Genomic DNA, 19,959 nt, shown 5'->3' with positions numbered 1-19,959 from the left:
ATTATCTAGCGTGGTCCCAGTGGCTGATATATGTGTTTAATAGCAAGGGAAAAAAAGTGTGCTAGTGCTGCATGCAGTGATTTGTTAATGACTCCAATCAAGCAGTCCCACTAAGTCAGTGCCTTGTCTGGGATTGCTCAAGGGAAGCCCTTATTTATATATTTTTATGTCCAGTTCGTGTACTCTGGATGACAACCTTTATATAACACCCCTCTCTTAGAATCCCCCTGACCCAAGAAGTAAGTTGGTTTTGCAAATTTAAAAGGTTTATTTGAGAATTAAACAATATATATATATATATATATATATTGCACTTTTATAATAAATTAATAATTGATATCACACTTAGCCATATGACAGTGAGTGATCACCAATGGATGATGTGATACTAGCACACTGGGTAATTACTTAGGAGTAGTATAGAGGATAAGGTAGCTGAGAATGCTTTATATGGTACAAGGAAATGCAAGGTGGAAAAGAAGCAACACAGGAATAAACTTGATATGATTTCAGCAAAACATAATATAATCACTTTTTCCCTTTTGGCAATTCACCCCCCCCCCCCTCTATGCAATGTAAGGAGGTGGAAGTGACACACACAGTTCTTCAGGAATACAATCACAGTACAATCCCAATTCAGTTTCCCCCTAGTAAGCTTAGATCAACAGGGATGATTTTAAACGCAGGGAAAGTACTTTAAAGGTGGTATGCAAAGAAGGGAAAATATGCTAAAAATTATTTTAATTCCCTCTAGAGGTTCAAGGTGAGTGATAGCTACTTTAAATTAGTTCAGGATCACTTTAGCAAAGCTCTATGAATGATTGTCAGGTGACAAACGAATTTCAGCAAAGGAAAGCAAGGAGCTGCTATTTTGCCAAGTGAAGAAATTGAGCCAAATCGCAATTGGCGGCAATTTTTCCGAGTGCGTCAACCTCGATTACGGAAAAAGTATAATGAATAGAAAGTCAGTTCTGGGTTCGTTGGAAAGCCCAGAATCTTAGCTTCAAGATTAAATTTCAGTTTTCAGGTTTGAGATCACAGAAGGAACACAAGATTTCTAGGATGCAGTTCTCAATAGGTTAAAATAGTTTGAATTAGATTATTTTAGATTATTTTAAACTAAGAGATTGGGTTCTGCACAGTTCTGGCGGTACTCGCACTATATTTTGGACAGGAATGCGACTTCGCCACGGATCGGATCAGGATTGGACTGCGGTTCCCTCGCCACGGACGGTCTCTGCCTGGTTCTGCTCGCAGCGATCTGGGTCAGCTCTGCTGGCGGCACTCCACAGCGGTCTGGATCTCTGGTTCTGGCAAAAGTTCTTGTCACTGCACAGCGGTCTGGTCTCTGGTTCCGGGTACAGTTCTGCTTTCTGGGTGTTTCTGGCACAGGGTTTTAGGCCAGAATCAAACAGCTCAGCCCAGCTGTTTTACTCTGATGTGCCCCTTGGAAGTCTGGGGTGAATCAGTTTGCAAAAGATTTTGAGGCCTGCTGACAAATTCTGAAGTCTGAATTCAAAGTTCTGGTATCTGTCTGGATCTGAAGTCTAAGTGCTGGATCTGGTGTCTTCTGGCAAAACGCTCCGCAAGAAATCAGCTTGAAGTGGGAAGTGAATGCCCCTACCTGTCCTGCACAGTCTCCTTTTATGTGTTTAGAAAGTGGGAGGGTCGGCTCATCTTCTATGCCCAACCCTCTCAACTTATCATTGGCCAGTTCCTCCTCTCTCCCTTGATTGGGGGAACTGGGTTGTGAGTCAGAGTGATGAGGTAGGTTTATGGTCAGAGGATCCTCCCCTTGTCAAATTGCACACAAATCTATTTCTGATACAAATACATATTTATCTATGTACCATTTTTCTAATATTATATGTCCAGTTAACATATTTTCTGTAGCACCAAACCATCCGATCCCTGTCTTTGTAAGATGTTGTGTCCACTTATGACAGAATTCTGCCCTTTTCATCCAGATAACGACCTCTAAACCTTTCCAGATTTTACACATATGAGCACCAGGGATGTGGTTTTCAGATGATAAAGTGTCAGATTTTTAACATGCATACATTTGGAGTAACAACCTTTTTTCTGCTACTATCCCCAAGAACATACCACAGGGTCCTAACACCTCTTAAAATGTGCACAGAAAAATCACAAGAATGATGATGTTATTTATATAATTTTTACAAGTCCGCACTATGAATTATCCATCTTTTTTAAATTATGCTCTGGCACCAAAGGGGTGTGGTTTTCCAAAGCACATGGTGGAATTTCTGGTTTATCCACTTCCCCCAAGCTCAGCTGGCTAACAGATGCAGTGCCCCTCCCCGATTCCTTCCAAGAGGAAGCCATTTACGACCCCCCTAATTTAACATTTGCCTGGGCCAAGGACAGTGCTTTGTTTAGTTTCCTGTAGTCCCCAGGTGCTCCTCCCCTAATTCAATCAGGGAGGTGTCATCTCCTTTTGGTGGGGGCAGCAGAATGCAGCCAGGCCTGGGAAGAGTGGCTGAGCATGTTTCACACCTGTCGGGGGTAGTTGCCGGGCAGAATTCACTCTCTTCAAGCCAGGCTTCAGCTAAATGTCACTTTAGTTCCCAGTTTTCTACATTCAAACCAAACTTGCAATTTTTACACATGCAGCTAGAACGCTGATTCTAAGTTCAAAACTATGGCATTTAACAGTTGCAAACTATGTGCCACTAAACAGTAGGTCACTCATTTATTTTAAACATTTTAGATTTTAGTGTCTTTCAGTCCAATTTCACTTCAGCTGCTGACATCCACAGCTCAGCCAGTTTTGTTATAAACATTGTTTTGGGCTTTTTCTCTCTCCAGATTTAGTATGCACACAAGAATACATTCTTCCAAATGTCTGCTGGTGTTCATTGAGATTTTTGAATATCTTGCAATGTTTAAAATAGGCATTTTTAGCTTGCATTTCAGAGAAACAAAGGTGATTTCAAAGTGCTTTTTTTTTTTTAGCTACCGGCACTGCTGTTTTTCCTTTGGCACACATTTCACTCATGGCACTCCTGGCCCCTCACGCTCGCACTGGTGGGTGGCAGGTCAGGGGCCCATTTTGCTGTGCGCAAAACTGCACGGTTCTCCAGGATTCTGGCGCAAATGTGGGCTTTTTGGCCCTCTTGGATTTCCTAAGCCCACAGCACCAAGTGTTGCAGCATAATAACTTGAACGTGGGCCAAGACACCCAACAAGCCCCCCGCCCAACTGCGCTTTGATTTCGAGTCGAGGGGGAGTCGGGTGCAAAGGATGTTTTGAACCACGCGTTGGTATGTCCGCATCCTCTTCTTCCAATTCCGAAGATTGGCACAGTTCAGCATCTTTTCCTCCATCCGGTTGGATCGATCGGTTCTCCTCACCGGTCCTGATGGGAATATTGGGCGGTACCCTGGGCCCCTCGGATCTTTGCTTCCCGTCCCTGGGTCATTCTCCTTGGTCAGTCTCCATGGTTTCATCTCTCCTAGGATGATAAAGCAAAAGCGGCAATACCTATTCGTAGACATTTCTCCCCCACTATTGATATAGTGGGGCGGCATATACATTTTATAGTCAAAAACATGAACATATACATTTTTTTAACTCAGGAGGCAAGAACATATTCAAGAATCATAGAATTTTATAGGCTATATGTGGAATATTTTAGGGTGGAACTGAATTAATCTGGAGCGGTCCCCTCTGGTATTGCAGAGGACTCCTCCAGTTGCTGCAGAGTGTGCCTGGGATGGCAACACTTTAGCTGATTTATATGGACCCACTTGTCTTCCCCTTCCGCCAGACTACCTTTGGGGATGCGGATCTTATAAGCTACTGGGGAGGTCTTGTCTATAATTTTAAAACGGTCCCTTCCATGTAGGTAAACATTTTGGTTCCTTTGGAAATTGTATAGATAGACCCGGTCTCCCACATTATATACTTTCCTGGAAGTTTTCAAATCGTAATGGGACTTCATGCTATCAGCTGATCTCTCTAGATTCCCCTGAGCATAGGCAAAAGCATGTTGAAGGTGTTTCCTTAAATTCTCCACATACTCATGAGTTGTGGAGGCATTTATCAACGTCTGCTCTTGGGTCCTGTAGAGCAAATGCTGGGGAAGCACCATCTTGCGTCCAGTCATCAGCTCAAATGGTGATATTTTAGTTGTTGCAGATGACGGGGTAGATCTGATGGCCATTAGGACCAGAGGTAATCGGATATCCCAACTTGGCCCAGAATCTGCCACAAACTTTTCAAAGATGCTCACAATGGTCCGGTTGTAGCGTTCTACTGCCCCAGAAGAAGCTGGCCGGTAAGCAATATGTAACTTCCTTTTGACCCCCAGTATCTCCCACATCTTTGTCATTACCTCGCTGGTGAAATGGCTACCTCTGTCTGACTCAATCCTTTGAGGTAGACCAAAACGGGAAAAGATGTGGTTAATCATCAGGGCAGCTGCTGTTTTTGCCTTGCAGTTTGGGGCCAGGAGACATTCCACCCACTTGGTAAACAAGCATGTGACGGTCAACATGTACTTGTTTCCTCTAGACGAGTGAATTACAGGGCCTACAAGGTCGATTTGCAAATCTGACCATGGCAGTATCACCCCCCTCTTTTGGAGAGGTGCACGGTGTGTGAGGGATGATGGCTGAAATTGTGCACACACCAGACACCCCTTCAAGTATTGGTCGAGGTCCTGCCCCATGTGTGGCCAGTATGCAACCTCTCTTAAGATCTCAAATGTTGTGTGAAACCCCCTATGACCGGCTGCGGTCGCATCATGGGCGTGACTTAACATCAGTCTTCGGAATGAGGTAAGGACCACCCACTGATCATGGCCAGCTTGGGATTTCCTTACCAACAAACCGTCTTGGATTCGGAACATCTTTGGACATTTCATCAACACTCTAAGGTCCTCCTTCCCAATGTAATCGGTATCCGTCAAGGGAAAGTTCTCAGGGTCCTCAATGTGTTGGTAAAACTTACCAATTATTGGATCCCACTTTTGAGCCGTAATTAAATCAGCATCAGGGGTCTCCTTACTCCATTGTGCAGTTGAAAGATCATTGTGAACATTTGTCTGGGACCTAGTGATAACAGTGACCTGGATTTCCCCCAACAGGGACTCTATTTCTATTAGATCCCCTTGGATGGCCCCGGTTTTGGCCAGCTGATCAGCTAAGTCATTTCCAGTTTTGTCTGGTCCCTCTACTTTGGAATGACCCTTGATCTTTTTCCAGTAGATGGTCATCCCATTCGATGTGACCAGATCATCAATGTTTTGGATTAACTTCCCATGTTTGAAGGGTTTGTTATTAGCACATAACATGCCTCTGGTTTTCCAATTGACCAGGTGCTCCATGAACCCGTTCCGTACATAATCCGAATCTGTGATTATGACCAGTTCGTGGAGTTGATGTTGGACATCAGTGAGGATGGGTTGATGCACAGCCATCAACTCTGCTACCTGACTACTTCGGGGACCAGTTTTGTACCCAGCGGAGGGTTCTGGGGACTCATTCACCCATGCATTCCCTACGCCGGCCACCAGTTCTTTTTCCCCGTTGTTGTCAACATGGTAAAAGCATCCATCCACATAGACAGTGGGCATTCCCTCACACTTGTCTTCTTCAACGACTTTGTGTGGGGAATTAAGGTATGCCTCCATGTTGTCCTTGAGTTTTAGACTTTCGTCCTCGAGACAGTTTTCTCTGGCACAATCATGCAAGCCAGCCAGACCTTGCGTGAGGGGACTCTTCTTGTTTTGGCCATATCTGACCTCCACAGGAAAGCCTTGCATTGACAGAATCCAGGAAGTAATTTGGGAATTACTCACATTTCCGGCCCGGATTCTGTCACTTTGGAGGTATTGCAGAGGATGGTGTGGAGTCTCCACTATGATGTGTTCCCCCTGGATAAACGGGCGGTAATTCTTCAATGCCCACACCGTTGCCAGGAGTGCCTTTTCACAATCGTTGAATTTTTCTCCACAGAGGATAAAGTTTTGCTCGCATAGGAGATTACTTTATTGACCTTGTCATGCTTTTGGTATAATACTGCCGTCAAGCACGTATTAGAGAACCCTGTTTCCAGGAAGAACTCCTTGTTTCTGACAGGGTAAGCTAGGCAAGGCTCTTGTGAGAGGCATCTTTTGAGTTGCCTTACTGCCTCGGATTGTTCTGGACCCCATTCCCACTTGACCCCCCCTTCAAAAGATGAATCAGGGGTCTGGTGATCTCTGCGTAGCCCTCAATGAACATTCTGCTGTAATTAGTCAGTCCAAGGAGGCTCCTTACTTCCCGCAGAGTTGTGGGATCCTTCAGTTTCTGAAGTGCTTCCGCTTTCTTTTCTTGGGGACAGAGACCCTGAGGAGTAATCTCATGCCCCAAGAAATTAACACGGGCTGTGCTTTCTGAAAGGAAAGTTTTGCTCCGGCGGCCCTCAACTGTGTCAGAACATAACGGATTTCCGCTATGTGTTCTTCCACAGATGAACTTTTGATGAGGACATCATCTACATAAGCCAGGTTACCCCTCGCACCCAGGTCGGGCATGGCCTTATGTAGGAAAATGTTGAATTAATTGCCGGAGTTGAGGTATCCGAAGGGAGTTCGGGTCCATGTGTACTGCTGGCCCCCAAAGGTGAAAGCCAGTTTGTATTAGTCCTCCCTACTGACTGGCACGGCCCAGTATCCATTGGTCAGGTCTATTGCAGTGAATACCTGTGACCCCTGAATCTGGGCCAGCCCTTGGTCAATGTAGGGCAGAGGCCATCGGGAAGTATGGACCCGTTTGTTGAGCTCCCTAAGGTCGGCGCAAAGTCTCCACTGGCCGTTTGGCTTCAATATTCCCAGCACCAGATTATTGAAGGTGCTGTGTACTAGACGGATTATTCCCCGGGACTCAAGGTTCTTAATTATTTCAGTAAGGGACTCCATGGATGCGAGAGGCAAACAATATTGCTTCACAAACACTGGAGTCATTCCAGGGTCCGTGGGAATTGTTGTTGTGTGGATGTCGGTGCGACCACAGTCATATGAGTCTACCGCAAAGAGATCTTGGAAATCCAAGAAAACATGTTTCAACTTTTGCTTCTGTTCCAGAGTCACGCAGGCATCAGCTAGGTTTACTCTCTCTTCCACCATCTGCCTGAAGCCTGGAAAGACTTCTGGTTTTTCTATCTCAGCGGCCTTTTCCAGCTGGGTGGAGAAGTCCCTGGTCAGAGTGCTGATTTGGACTGGAGGCTTCAGGTGGGAAAGGCAGCCCTCATGGACCTGGAAAATCACCTCATCCTTTCTGAAGTCACAAGTCACGTCTTCCTTACTATAAGGGCAAGAAGTGTACACCAGGAAGTTCCCCTCATGCCGGGTAAAGATCCTGTCTGGGGTTGCATTGTCATCACTGTCACTGTCAAAACAGTCCTTGGGGATTGGTCCTAACAGTTCATTTCCTAAATCAATGGAGAAATGTCGGTCATCAACCGCCATTCCAATAATGGTGCCTGCGGCTAGAGTAATACTCTTTAAGTCGCTGTTATCCACCTCTATTGGAATGGTGTCATGTTCTATGTTGACTAATGGTGTTGGGTTTACCCCTAACCCTTGCTGTTGAAGGAAAGCATTTAGATGAATATAAGCATCAGGGTTTTTCAATTTTTGTCCTCTTTTTACTTTCACTTCCAGGGAGAATTGTCGGGTCCTTTCTGGGATGGTGACTTCCTCTTTAATCTGAATTTCAACTGCATAAGGTAGCAATTGAGCTGACCTAAATGCTTTTTCTGGATCATCAAAGCCCATGGGATTATCCGCTAATCGGGACCAAGCTTTGAAGTTTATTAGGTCCAAACTAATGGCAAAGCGATTGAGAATGTCACTGCCTAAGTAAAAGGCGGCAGTGACGTCTCGCACGACCCAACAATTATGGACTATGCTCTTGTTGCCAATGGAGATTTTAAGCATACACCTGCTTGGCAGGAGATGTTTGGAATTGGGTGCTTCCAGGTCCATTTCCCATTTGTCTATCAGTTTGAATGTGGGAATGGCTGGATCTTTTGGGAGTTGGCGGAACATGGCTTCGCTGATGAAGCTCGTACCGTTGTTCACACACACTCGGGCGAGAACAGAGTCCTTCCCATCATTTAACTGAACAGGGATGAACAACTGCTCTCCAATCTGCTGAATATCAGCCAGGCTCTGAGCTGATTTCACATCTTTCTGGACTATAGGAGTGGGAGTGCCTGATTGTGGATTGGTAAAGAATTTCAGAGTGTTTCCTTCCAGTGTGGAATACCACCTTAAACTGGAAGGAAGGTTGATTTTCAGAAATAGAGAGGACCCCCCATCGCCAGTCGGTTGCCCTACTGCTAATACTGTCACGTCTGGAATTTGGTTGTTCTGGAAGTGAAATTCTACTTGGTCAGATTTTTGTTCAACCATGTGGCAGGTGCCGTTTAAACTAACATGGTTGACACTCTGTTTTAATTTTATTGGTCGGCTAGTCTGGGTCCAGAGGACCTTGTTTACGCAATCTATTAGGGGTGACAACCGTCTCAGGAGGTCATTCCCTAGTAAACAAGGGGTGCCCTCTGGAGTCACTACTATGACCGGGTGTTTCACCTTGTGTTGCCCAATTTTGATGTCCAAATCTGCAGTCCCCTCGACGGGAATTTCCTTCCCGTCAAAGTTCTGGAGTTGTCCAGGAAGAGAGGTGAGGGGAATTTGGTACTTCTCCCCCCTACCTGAATTCAGTTCATCAAAGGCCCTTTTGAACAGAAGGGTAGCTTGGGATCCAGTGTCCACCAGTGCCAAAATTGTACCTTGCCCCTGTACTTGTACCGGGGCATAGTATCTTCTCTCCTTCTCCTCAAGGGGGCACAGATAATGCACATTTTTGGACAACTGGTGGGCTAATTTTCTGGTTTTGGAAATGGCGAGAGAAGAAATTTGGGCAGAGTTCTGTGGAGAGTCATGGGAAAAAGTTTGCAACTGGATATTGATGCGGTTTTGGGTTCCCCTGGTTCCAGTTCTGGGCCGCCCCCCCTCCCCCTTTTTGGAGGCAGTCACCTGGATGGGTTTGAACCAGGGGTTTTCGGTCTTGTTGGTTCTGGGATAGAATGATGGGCGGCGACAGCTCAATCCCCACATCTACCCAGTCTGGGTTGGAATCCCTTGGGACCCATGTTTCCTTGGGAGGAGTTCCCTCATCTCTGAAGGAGAAAATACTTTTCCCAGGATCCTCTGAGGATCCCTCCCCCTCAAATTGGAAGACCTGTACCTCCTCCACAAAATGGGTCTGTTTGGGTACTTTGTTTCTCCTACCTCCCCTCTGTTCCTTGGGTGGCAGACTTTCAGGGGTAGGAGATTTTGTTTCCGGTTCCTGGTTTTCCAGGGGCTGTTTACAAGTTGGGAAGGAAGCTTCCTCCAAGGCTTTACATCCCCCTTCCTCTTGTGCCTCCTCCCTGGTAACCGGTGGGTTATCAGGGTGCTGCCCCGTCATTGTTCTGGAGCACTAGGTCCAGAGTTTGGGGCATTCTGTGCTGGCATGCCCATCTGAGGGTTCTGTTGGGCCCTCAGCAAGCGGCCCAAATCCTGTGCTATGTTCTGAACCTGGCGCTCTAACTGGGAAACCCGCTCAGGCTGATACGGGGTCCGGTTTTCTCCCCTGGGCTGATCCCGGGAAGGGTAGCTATCCCTTCTCTGGTAATACCCTGGGTTGGGAAGATTTGGGTACCCCTCCACCCTTGGCCCTCCCCTCTCCCGGATTAGGTTGTCTGGGCTCAGGGAATTGGGGAAAGAAGGATGGATGGTTTTGGGATTGGAAATTGGCTGGATACCTGGGAAAAAAGTTCTGCCCAGTGTTTGGGGAATTTCTGCCCTCCTGGGGGAAGTTAGGAGGGAAGTTCCCCGGGTTAGGTGCTTGGCTGGATCCCCCCCTTGGGCTGGAGGAGTCCACACATAACCCAGGATGGGTCGGTTTCCCTTGTAGCGGGGACTTACATAGTCAGGGGAGCTGGGGGCCCCCTTTGTGGGACTACCTCCTTGACTCCCTGTCTGTGACTGGCCCGAGGGCCTTCTGGGCTGTGAATTATTTGGTGCAGGCAGGTTTTTAGGTCCCCCCATCTCCAAATCTAAAACGGGGGCTACCTTTACCTCTGCCACCTTGGCAACAGCAGGGGTGCTGTTGGTTTTGTTCTTTTTTGGCTAATTCTTGTTTTCCACCGGTTTCTGCACCGCATAGATGCGGGTGGCTTGCTCAATGACCCAGTCTAAAGATCTTTTCTCGTGAAAATCTCTCACGAGCTGGGTCATTATGTATTTGGGGAGAGCATTGAAAAATGTGTTGATGAATTCTCTGCTGTCCGTGCACACCCTTCTGGTGGTCTGCGCAAAGGCACGCTTCAATTCTTGAACGAATTCCTGTGGGGCCTGATTCTCCCCACATTGCAAATTGTAGGCTGCCTTGCGAGCCTCTTGGGGATTTCTATGCACAGAAAAGTGTTTCAAGATGGCCGCCCTATAGGTGGACCATCTTGAATGATTTTGGTCCTCCAGCCCCGCAAAGAAACTGGAGTATTCTGGGGAGAATGTCCATTTGACGTACTGGATGCAGCTACTGCTGTCCTTCAAATGGAAGGTCTCCATCATTTGCTCAAAGAGCTCCAAGTGTTCCCACACAGAATACTTGGGGTTCTTGTGATACGGCATGATGACACTCCTGATTGCCTTCATCTGTTTTAAGGGGTCCTTAAGCAAGGCCCTTTTTGCCTTATTGGCCTTTTTGGTTCGGGTAACCCTGGTCCATTCATCCTCCGACTCAGAAGCACTGCTCCCAGAGGTGCCCGTCTGATCTTCCAGGTTTTCCCGGATTCTGAGAGCCTGGGAATGGCTGGCAGAATGTAGGGACCTGGTCCCCTGTGTCCTGTGATGCTCAGAGGAGTCTTCAGATCCCTCCTTGCTACCAGGATTTGCTGGGTACCCCTCCTCCCCCCACTGACCGAACTGGGCAGAGGTTTTCAGGATGCCCTTTTTGGGCCTACTCTCCTGGGGTTCCCCACTAAATTGCACTGCGATTGGGTGCCCATACACGGATGCCCGCGCATCCATTCCTGGGTTGTACTGGCCTATGAGCCCCATCCTTTTGGCTGGATAGTAATCTGCCATCCCTGTGGCCCTGTGCTCATGTGCGCCAGGGAACATGAGGGTGGCAGACTCCAGGGACTGGGAGAGATGAAGTCCTCTGGTACTAGGGCTCCTGATGTTATGCTCAGGTGTTTCCCTTTCCCAGCGAACTTCATCTCTATCAGCCCCTGCTCCTGGTTGCAATGCAAGAGCCTGGGCTTTCAGTTCCTCAACCAAGGCCTTACTAGACTCTATCAGTCTCTCCTGCATGGCTACCTGTTGCTGGAGCCTATCATTGTGCTGACAGAGAGCCTCATTCTCTCTCTGTGCCTCCTGATTGGTCCTGGAGAACTGTGCCAGTCTTTGCTGCACGAGGGTTACCTCCTGAGTCCCATCCCTACTGGCCTGCTCCTTTCTTGCCAAAGCATCTTCCACCCTCCTGGTGTGCTCTAACAAGTTTTGATGCTCTTTTTTTAGGTCACGCAGCCCCTGGAGGGCCAGGTGATTTTCTTCCATTTTCCTTTTTAAATGGCAGACTTCCTGGCCTAAGGTATCCCTTTCCTGAGTGAGAGCCTGCTATCTGTGCTGCCAGGCCGTCCCTCTGCCGTTGAAGGGCACCAGCTTTCTGGCGCTCTTCATCAAACTCTGCCTGGGTATCAGGGTCTTTCAAAATCATTTTATTGTTTTCTTCTTTCTCTCTGTCTAGTTGGATTTGCAGGGTGGCTACCTGCTCTGTGCATGCCCTGTTGAAATTCATCTGTTGCTCCAGCTTTTTCTCGCACTGCAGTAAGGAGTCCAAACTGTCTTGGTGCTCCTTCTGCAAAGCCAGAATTCTGGTATCCTGGTCAGCCTTTTCCTGTTGCAGGATATCCATATCCTCCTTTATTTTAATGATGTACTTTCTACTGTCATTTTCTGACTCCTGGCTCCTGTGCAGCCTCTGCTCAGAAGAGTCCAGGTCAGATTGGGCCTGCTCTAATGCCATCAGTTGCCTATTTGTCAGATCTTGGCCTTCAGCACATTTGTCCTGCATGGCTCCTATATATAGATACAAATATGCCGCTATCCTGGCAATCTTATTGTGTTCATCTTTGGCCTTAGGAGTCATATATAGTTCACTCAGGGCCACATGTAAGGGACCCTGATCTCTCCAGATATCTGACCCAGTTGTAGTGACCTGTTGTGTGATCGCCTGCAACCATACATTTTGGTCCTGTTCAGACCATTCACCTCTCACAAACACTTTATTTAAGAGGTGCTCCCTAGCTATCTTCATATCTGCCAAGGTCGTCATTCTGGAGATTGATTTCCTTCCTGACTTACAGACGTTTGTATTTTATTTTGCAAAACAGACCGTTTCCTTAGAGCGTTCCTTTGAGGAGTGCTTTACAGCGTAACACAGCGTGGTGATCTAAACGGATATGTATCCAGTCAGCTGGCACACTGTATTCATCTGCACAAGTGATAGATCTAATCCAGAATCCCCGGCTACGAGCCCCCACTTTGTTAATGACTCCAATCAAGCAGTCCCACTAAGTCAGTGCCTTGTCTGGGATTGCTCAAGGGAAACCCTTATTTATATATTTGTATGTCCAGTTCGTGTACTCTGGATGACAACCCTTATATAACACCCCTCTCTTAGAATCCCCCTGACCCCACTGAGCCAAGAAGTAAGTTTGGTTTGCAAATTTAAAAGGTTTATTTGAGAATTAAACAATATATATATACATCGCACTTTAATTATAAATTTAATAATTGATATCACACTTAGACATATGACAATGAGTGATCAACAATGGATGATGTGATACTAGCACACTGGGTGATTACTTAGGAGTAGTATAGAGGATAAGGTAGCTTAGAATGCTTTATATGGTACAAGGAAATGCAAGGTGGAAAAGAAGCAACACAGGAATAAACTTGATATGATTTCAGCAAAACATAATATAATCACTTTACCCCTTTTGGAAATTCACCCCCCCTCTATGCAATGTAAGGAGGTGGAAGTGACACACTCATTTCTTCAGGAATACAATCACAGTACAATCCCAATTCAGTTTCCCCCTAGCAAGCTTAGATCAACAGGGATGATTTTAAACGCAGACAAAGTACTTTAAAGGTGGTATGCAAAGAAGGGAAAAATATACTAAAAATTATTTTAATTCCCTATAGAGGTTCAAGGTGAGTGATAGCTACTTTAATTTAGTTCAGGATCACTTTAGCAATGCTCTATGAATGATTGTCAGGTGGCAAAAGAATTTCAGCAAAGGAAAGCAAGGAGCTGCTATTTTGCCAAGTGAAGAAATTGAGCCAAATCGCAATTCGCAGCAATTTTTCCGAGTGCGTCGAGCGCGATTACGGAAAAAGTATACTGATTAGAAAGTCAGTTCTGGGTTCAGAATCTTAGCTTTAAGATGAAAGTTAAATTTCGTTCCTAGGAGAAACGGTTCCGGAGATACGGACGTTTTCGTGAAGGTAGATTCTCAAAAGAAAAGTCAAGCTCAGAATGACAGATGATAGTTTTCAGGTTTGAGATCACAGAAGGAACATAAGATTTCTAGGATGCAGTTCTCAATATGTTAAAATAGTTTGAATTAGATTATTTTAAACTAAGAGATTGGGTTTTGCACTGTTCTGGCGGTACTCACACTATATTTTGGACAGGAATGCGACTTCGACCACGGATCAGGTCAGGTTTGGCACGGACGGTCTCTGCCTGGTTCTGCTCACAGCGATCTGGGTCTGCTCTGCTAGCGGCACTGCACAGCGGTCTGGATCTCTGGTTCTGGCAAAAGTTCTTTGCATTGCACGGCGGTCTGGTCTCTGGTTCCGGGTACAGCTCTGCTTTCTGGGTGTTTCTGGCACAGGGTTGTAGGCTAGAATCAAACAACTCAGCCCGGCTGTTTTACTCTGATGTGCCCCTTGGAAGTCTGCGGTGAATCAGTTTGCAAAAGATTTTGAGGCCTGCTAACAAATTCTGAAGTCGGAATTCAAAGTTCTGGTCTCTGTCTGGATTTGAAGTCTAAGTGCTGGATCTGGTGTCTTCTGGCAAAACGCTCCGCAAGAAATCAGCTTGAAGTGGGAAGTGAATGTCCCTACCTTAACTGCACAGTCTCCTTTTATGTGTTTAGAAAGTGGGAGAGTCGGCTCATCTTCAATGCCCAACCCTCTCAACTTATCATTGGCCAGTTCCTCCTCTCTCCCTTGATTGTGGGAACTGGGTTGTGAGTCAGAGTGATGAGCTAGGTTTATGGTCAGAGGATCCTCCCCTTGTCGAATTGCACACAAATCTATTTCTGATCCAAATACATATTTATCTATGTACCATTTTTCTAATATTATACGTCCAGTTAACATATTTTCTGTAGCACCAAACCATCCGATCCCTGTCTTTGTAAGATGTCGTGTCCACTTATGACGGAATTCTGCCCTTTTCATCCAGATAATGACCTCTAAACCTTTCCAGATTTTACACAAATGAGCACCAGGGATATGGTTTTCAGATGATAAAGTGTCTGATTTTTAACATGCATACATTTGGAGTAACAACCTTTTTTCCGCTACTATCCCCAAGAACATACCACAGGGTCCTAACACCTCTTAAAATGTGCACAGAAAAATCACAAGAATGATGATGTTATTTATATAATTTTTACAAGTCCGCACTATGAATTATCCATCTTTTTAAAATTATGCTCTGGCCCCAAATGGGGTGTGGTTTTCCAAAGCACATGGTGGAATTTCTGGTTTATCCACTTCCCCCAAGCTCAGCTGGCTAACAGATGCAGTGCCCCTCCCCGATTCCTTCCAAGAGGAAGCCATTTACAACCCCCCTAATTTAACATTTGCCTGGGCCAAGGACAGTGCTTTGTTTAGTTTCCTGTAGTCCCCAGGTGCTCCTCACCTAATTCAATCAGGGAGGTGTCATCTCCTTTTGGTGGGGGCAGCAGAATGCAGCCAGGCCTGGGAAGAGTGACTGAGCAAGTTTCACTCCTGTCGGGGGTAGTTGCCGGGCAGAATTCACTCTCTTCAAGCCAGGCTTCAGCTAAATGTCACTTTAGTTCCCAGTTTTCTACATTCAAACCAAACCTGCAATTTTTACACATGCAGCTAGAACGCTGATTCTAAGTTCAAAACTATGGCATTTAACAGTTGAAAACTATGTGCCACTCAACAATAGGTCACTCATTTATTTTAAACATTTAGATTTTAGTGTCTTTCAGTCCAATTTCACTTCAGCTGCAAACATCCACAGCTCAGCCAGTTTTGTTATAAACATTGTTTTGGGCTCTTTCTCTCTGCAGATTTAGTATACACACAAGAATACATTCTGCCAAATGTCTGCTGGTGTTCATTGAGATTTTTGAATATCTTGCAATGTTTAAAATAGGCATTTTTAGCTTGCATTTCAGAGAAACAAAGGTGATTTCAAAGCGCTTTTTTTTTAGCCACCGGCACTGCTGTTTTTCCTTTGGCACACATTTCACTCATGGCACTCCTGGCCCCTCATGCTCGCACTGGTGGGTGGCAGGTCAGGGGACCATTTTGCTGTGTGCAATACTGCACGGTTCTCCAGGATTCTGGCGCAAATGTGGGCTTTTCCGCCCTCTTGGATTTCCTAAGCCCACAGCACCAAGTGTTGCAGCATAATAACTTGAACTTGGGCCAAGACACCCAACAGATCTTTGCAGGTAAGTAGCTTCAGTGATCGAGATGGTTACGTGAGAACAACATGCGTGTGATTAGTTGGCGATTGTAGCACAAAGAGGAAGCCGTGCAGAACAAGTGTGTTCTAAAGCTGCGTTTGCTATTGCCATCATTGAGGCATTAAGAATATAATGCGCAAGTACAGGGTAGGCTAAATTGCACTGAAAAGATATGCCAAGTGCGTGCTTAGTCAGCCTGCGTCTTGGTGTTGACATAAGTGGGGAGATTTGCTAGGAGCATTAGCAGAGGTTACATTAAAGCTCTCCGAGTTAAAAGATTGCAGCTTACCTTATATCACGTAGGTTGTAGAGCTGTAGTGATGACGGCTACTCTGTTAGTGTGCCTCCGCAAGTGGCCATGGTTCTATTGATGGAATAATGGGCAAAATGCTTGTTACGTCAGGCATGGAACTCGAGAAAGCGAGCGAGTGCGGTGCTAGTAGACATGAGAGTGTGGCGTTGTATGTCATGCATGCAAACACAAATACAGTACAATAGTGGAAGAATGCAAGACAGATACACATTTTATAACAGAAGTACACATTTGTCCGTTATGGTGCATTAAATTACAAGACAACTGGAGGGTACATCTCTTGTTGTGCAGCCGGTTTCACTGACATGTGGCATTTTTTGTAATCGTAGTGGCAAGGTTGGTTTTGACCACAAGATAGGGCTTTGTACAGCTTAGTGTAGTATTGGAACAAAGAATTTCATAACGACCAGAATTGTTCATTACATTTCTCGTATACTGGGTCGTTATATGGCCTCATATGACTCAACAGATTGCTTTAACATAATTGCAAGAACATGTGGTAAATGTAAAAGTCCTTTTGACATGGCAAATATTTGTTAAGATGAGCCACATTTTTGTTTCTAAATCTTTTTTTGTTGAGGGATTGATCTAGTATAATATACACTTGTATAATACAAAGCACATTGTTACATCATACATGAGAAACCACACAGTGTATATGATTGTCCGTTTCAACGTTGTTGATATTTACAATGGCACAGTTATTGTAGTCTCCTTGTAACTTAGTTGAACAGTATGTGTTATAACAAAGTGGGCTGATCTCATTTTTAAATAGGTAAAGTCTTTCTGGGGTACAATTATACCTATGGTATGTAGCTGAATATCACAAAGCAAACGCGGTTTACTACTTAAAGTCAAAATATGGTAAACCTATGTATACGAGAGCTACATTCGTATTTGGAGAGAAAAGCTATGCATGTTTTTGTCATTGGTATTAAGTTTCGACAACTTCTGAACATTCCCTGAAGAATGTAGTGATTATTAATGCATTTGAGTGTGAAAAACAGGGAATTTGGGAAGCCCATGTAGTACAGGAATATTGCGAAGGTGAAGTTATCTAAAGAAAAGGTTCCACTCTATGGAAACATTTAGACCTTTTTTCACCGAGTTTAGACGAAAGATCCACTGTTGTTCAAGTTTATACAGAGCAAGATCTCCATTTCCGCCTCTAAAAGGATTTTTGGCTGTCTGGAGAATGAACCAAAAGATGTATTTGTAGCTATGCTTTTTTTCTTGAAAATGCACGACCATAGGTTTGTCCGGTATGGCATTTTTGATGCATGATCTGTGTTCGTAGATTCGTTGTCTTATTTCCCGTTTGCTTTTGCCTATATACAATATCTTGAAGGGACATTGGATAGCGTAAATGGTCCATTTGCTTCTGCAGTTTGTGAAGGTGTTAAAAGTTCAGGTTTTTCCATTCAGATCGTTTGATTTGAGGTCCTTGGTAAAACAACAGACAGAGCATGCACCGCATCTATGGTGGCTCACGACTGGAGGTAGATTCCACAATGTTGGTTGTGGATTTGGTGGTGCACTTGGTTCAATGTAGATGTTCACCAGAAGGTCTTTCAAATTGTTACTGCGTTTGAATGCAAATCTAGGTTCAGATGGTTTGAAGTTTTCTTGATTGAGTTGCTTAGAGGAGTATAGGTGGTCACGCAGGTGATCTTATTTTTGCAGTTTTCATGTGGTATTGGTTTGAGACATGTTTCTCTATTGGTATTTTTTACTCTCTTGCAAGCTCGATGGACAATATGTCCGGGGTAGCCTCTTGCCTTGAGCCTGGTGGATAATTCTTTGCTTGTGCTGTCATAGTCCTCGCGTGTAGTACAGTTTTACCTCAGGCGTAAGAATTGTCCAAAAGGTAGGTTTTCTTTTAGACCTGCTGGGTGAAAACTATGGAAATCAAGCAGTGTATTCTTTGAGGTTGGTTTTCTATATAGAGTTGTTGCCAAGGTATTGGTGGCAGTTTTGTAGATAGTGAGGTCAAGAAAAGGTATTGCTGTTTGGTCGTATTGCATAGGGAATTGGATGCAGGAGTCTTGGCTATTTAGCCAAGCCAAAAATTCCACTAGCTGTGATTCATTTCCTTTCCATATCATAAGAACGTCATCAATATAACGTACCTAGTAGCCAATTTGAATCTTGAATGGGTTTGTGGTGTCATAGATGGACTTGGTCTCAAAGTCATCCATAAAGAGATTGGCTATGTCGGGAGCAAAAATTGCTCCCATGCTTGTTCCGTGGCACTGTTGATAAAAGGTTTTCTCAGAAATTCAATAATTTTCTGTCAGGGCAATTCGGATGCATTCGAGAAGGAATGATGTGGGTGGTTCCAAGATAGTTCTTTTGTCAAGGTATGAGGAGAGTACTTCTATGCATTCGCATTGGGGGATACTTGTATACAGTGATTCTACGTTTAAAGTCACTAGAAAATCATTCTGGTCGATGGTTAATGTGCTTAGTTTCTTGATTGTAGATGTAGTATCTTGGACGTAGGAACGCATCTGGCTGATAAAAGGTCGTAGAAAGTGGTCGATGTAAATTGACAGGGCACATTAAGCTTTCTATCTCAGAAAGTAGTTTTGTGGTTGGATTAGTTTGGATCTGTCCATAGAACTTTGTATTAGACAGTGGTTTTTGTACTTCTGTGTCATAGTGTCTTGTTCCATAGTACTATTCCTCTGCCTTTATCAGCTGGCTTTATAAGAAAATTGCGATTACTTTACAAGGTTTTTAGGGCTAAGCGTTCGTTCTTGCTCAAGTTATCAGGGTATCTGATTCGTTTGTCAAATAGTTGGTTGGTTTACATGAGAATGCGATTTTCAAATGTCAAAATCTCTGGGCATATCGTATGTGACAATGGAGTAAACATTGAGGGCTACACAAGACTACTTTCTGAGATAGAAAGCTTAATGTGCCATGCTATTATATATAGGCAAAAGCAAACTGGAAATAAGACAACGAATTTGCGAACACAGATCATGCATCAAAAATGCCATACCGGACAAACCTGTGGTCGCGTATTTTCAAGAAAAAAAGCATAGCTACAATGACATCTTTTGGTTCATTCTCCAGACAGCCAAAATTCCCTTTAGAGGCAGAAACAGAGATCTTGCTCTGCGTAAACTTGAACAACAGTGGATCTTTTGTCTAATCTCAGTGAAAAAAGGTCTAAATGTTTCCATAGAGTGGAACCTTTTCTTCACATAACTTCACCTTGCAGTGACTTAGCTTTCCAATATTCCTGTACTATATGGGCTTCCCAAATTCCCTGTTTTTCATCCTCAAATGCATTAATATTCACTGCATTCTTTAGGGAATGTTAAGAAGTTGTCAGAACTTAATACCAATGACAAAAATATGCATAGTTTTTCTCTCCAAATACGAATGTAGCTCTCGAAAACATATGTTTACCATATTTTGACTTTAAGTAGTAAACCACATTTGCTTTGTGATATTCAGCTACATACCATAGGTATAATTGATCCCCACCAAGTCTTTACTTATGTAAAAATGAGATCAGCCCATTTTGTGATAACACATATTGTTCAATTAAGTTACAAGCAGACTACAATAACTGTGCCATTGTAAATACCAACAACGTTGAAACGGACAAGCCTATGCATTGTGTGGTTTCTCATGTATGATGTAACATTGTGCTTTGTATTATACGAGTGTATATTATACTAGATCAATCTCTCAACAAAAAAAGATTTAGAAACAAAAATGTGGCTCATCTTAAAAAATATTTGCCATGTCAAAAGGACTTTTACATTTAGCACATGGTCTTGCAATTATGTTAAAGCAATCTGTTGATTCATATGAGGCCA

At 44.4% G+C, this 19,959-nt stretch overlaps 1 protein-coding gene across 3 annotated transcripts in view; it reads left to right on the top strand.

The window, feature by feature from the left end:
* LANCL2 (LanC like glutathione S-transferase 2) overlaps positions 1–19,959 on the top strand; it is a 541,821-nt gene that overhangs the window by 118,509 nt on the left and 403,353 nt on the right. The window lies entirely within an intron of this gene.

This window comes from Ambystoma mexicanum, chromosome 2q, assembly GCF_040938575.1.
Source record: "Ambystoma mexicanum isolate Mex_15411 chromosome 2q, UKY_AmexF1_1, whole genome shotgun sequence".
Taxonomy (NCBI): domain Eukaryota; kingdom Metazoa; phylum Chordata; class Amphibia; order Caudata; family Ambystomatidae; genus Ambystoma; species Ambystoma mexicanum.
Note: the sequence above shows the minus strand (reverse complement) of the source record. Positions and strands in the feature narration are given on the sequence as shown.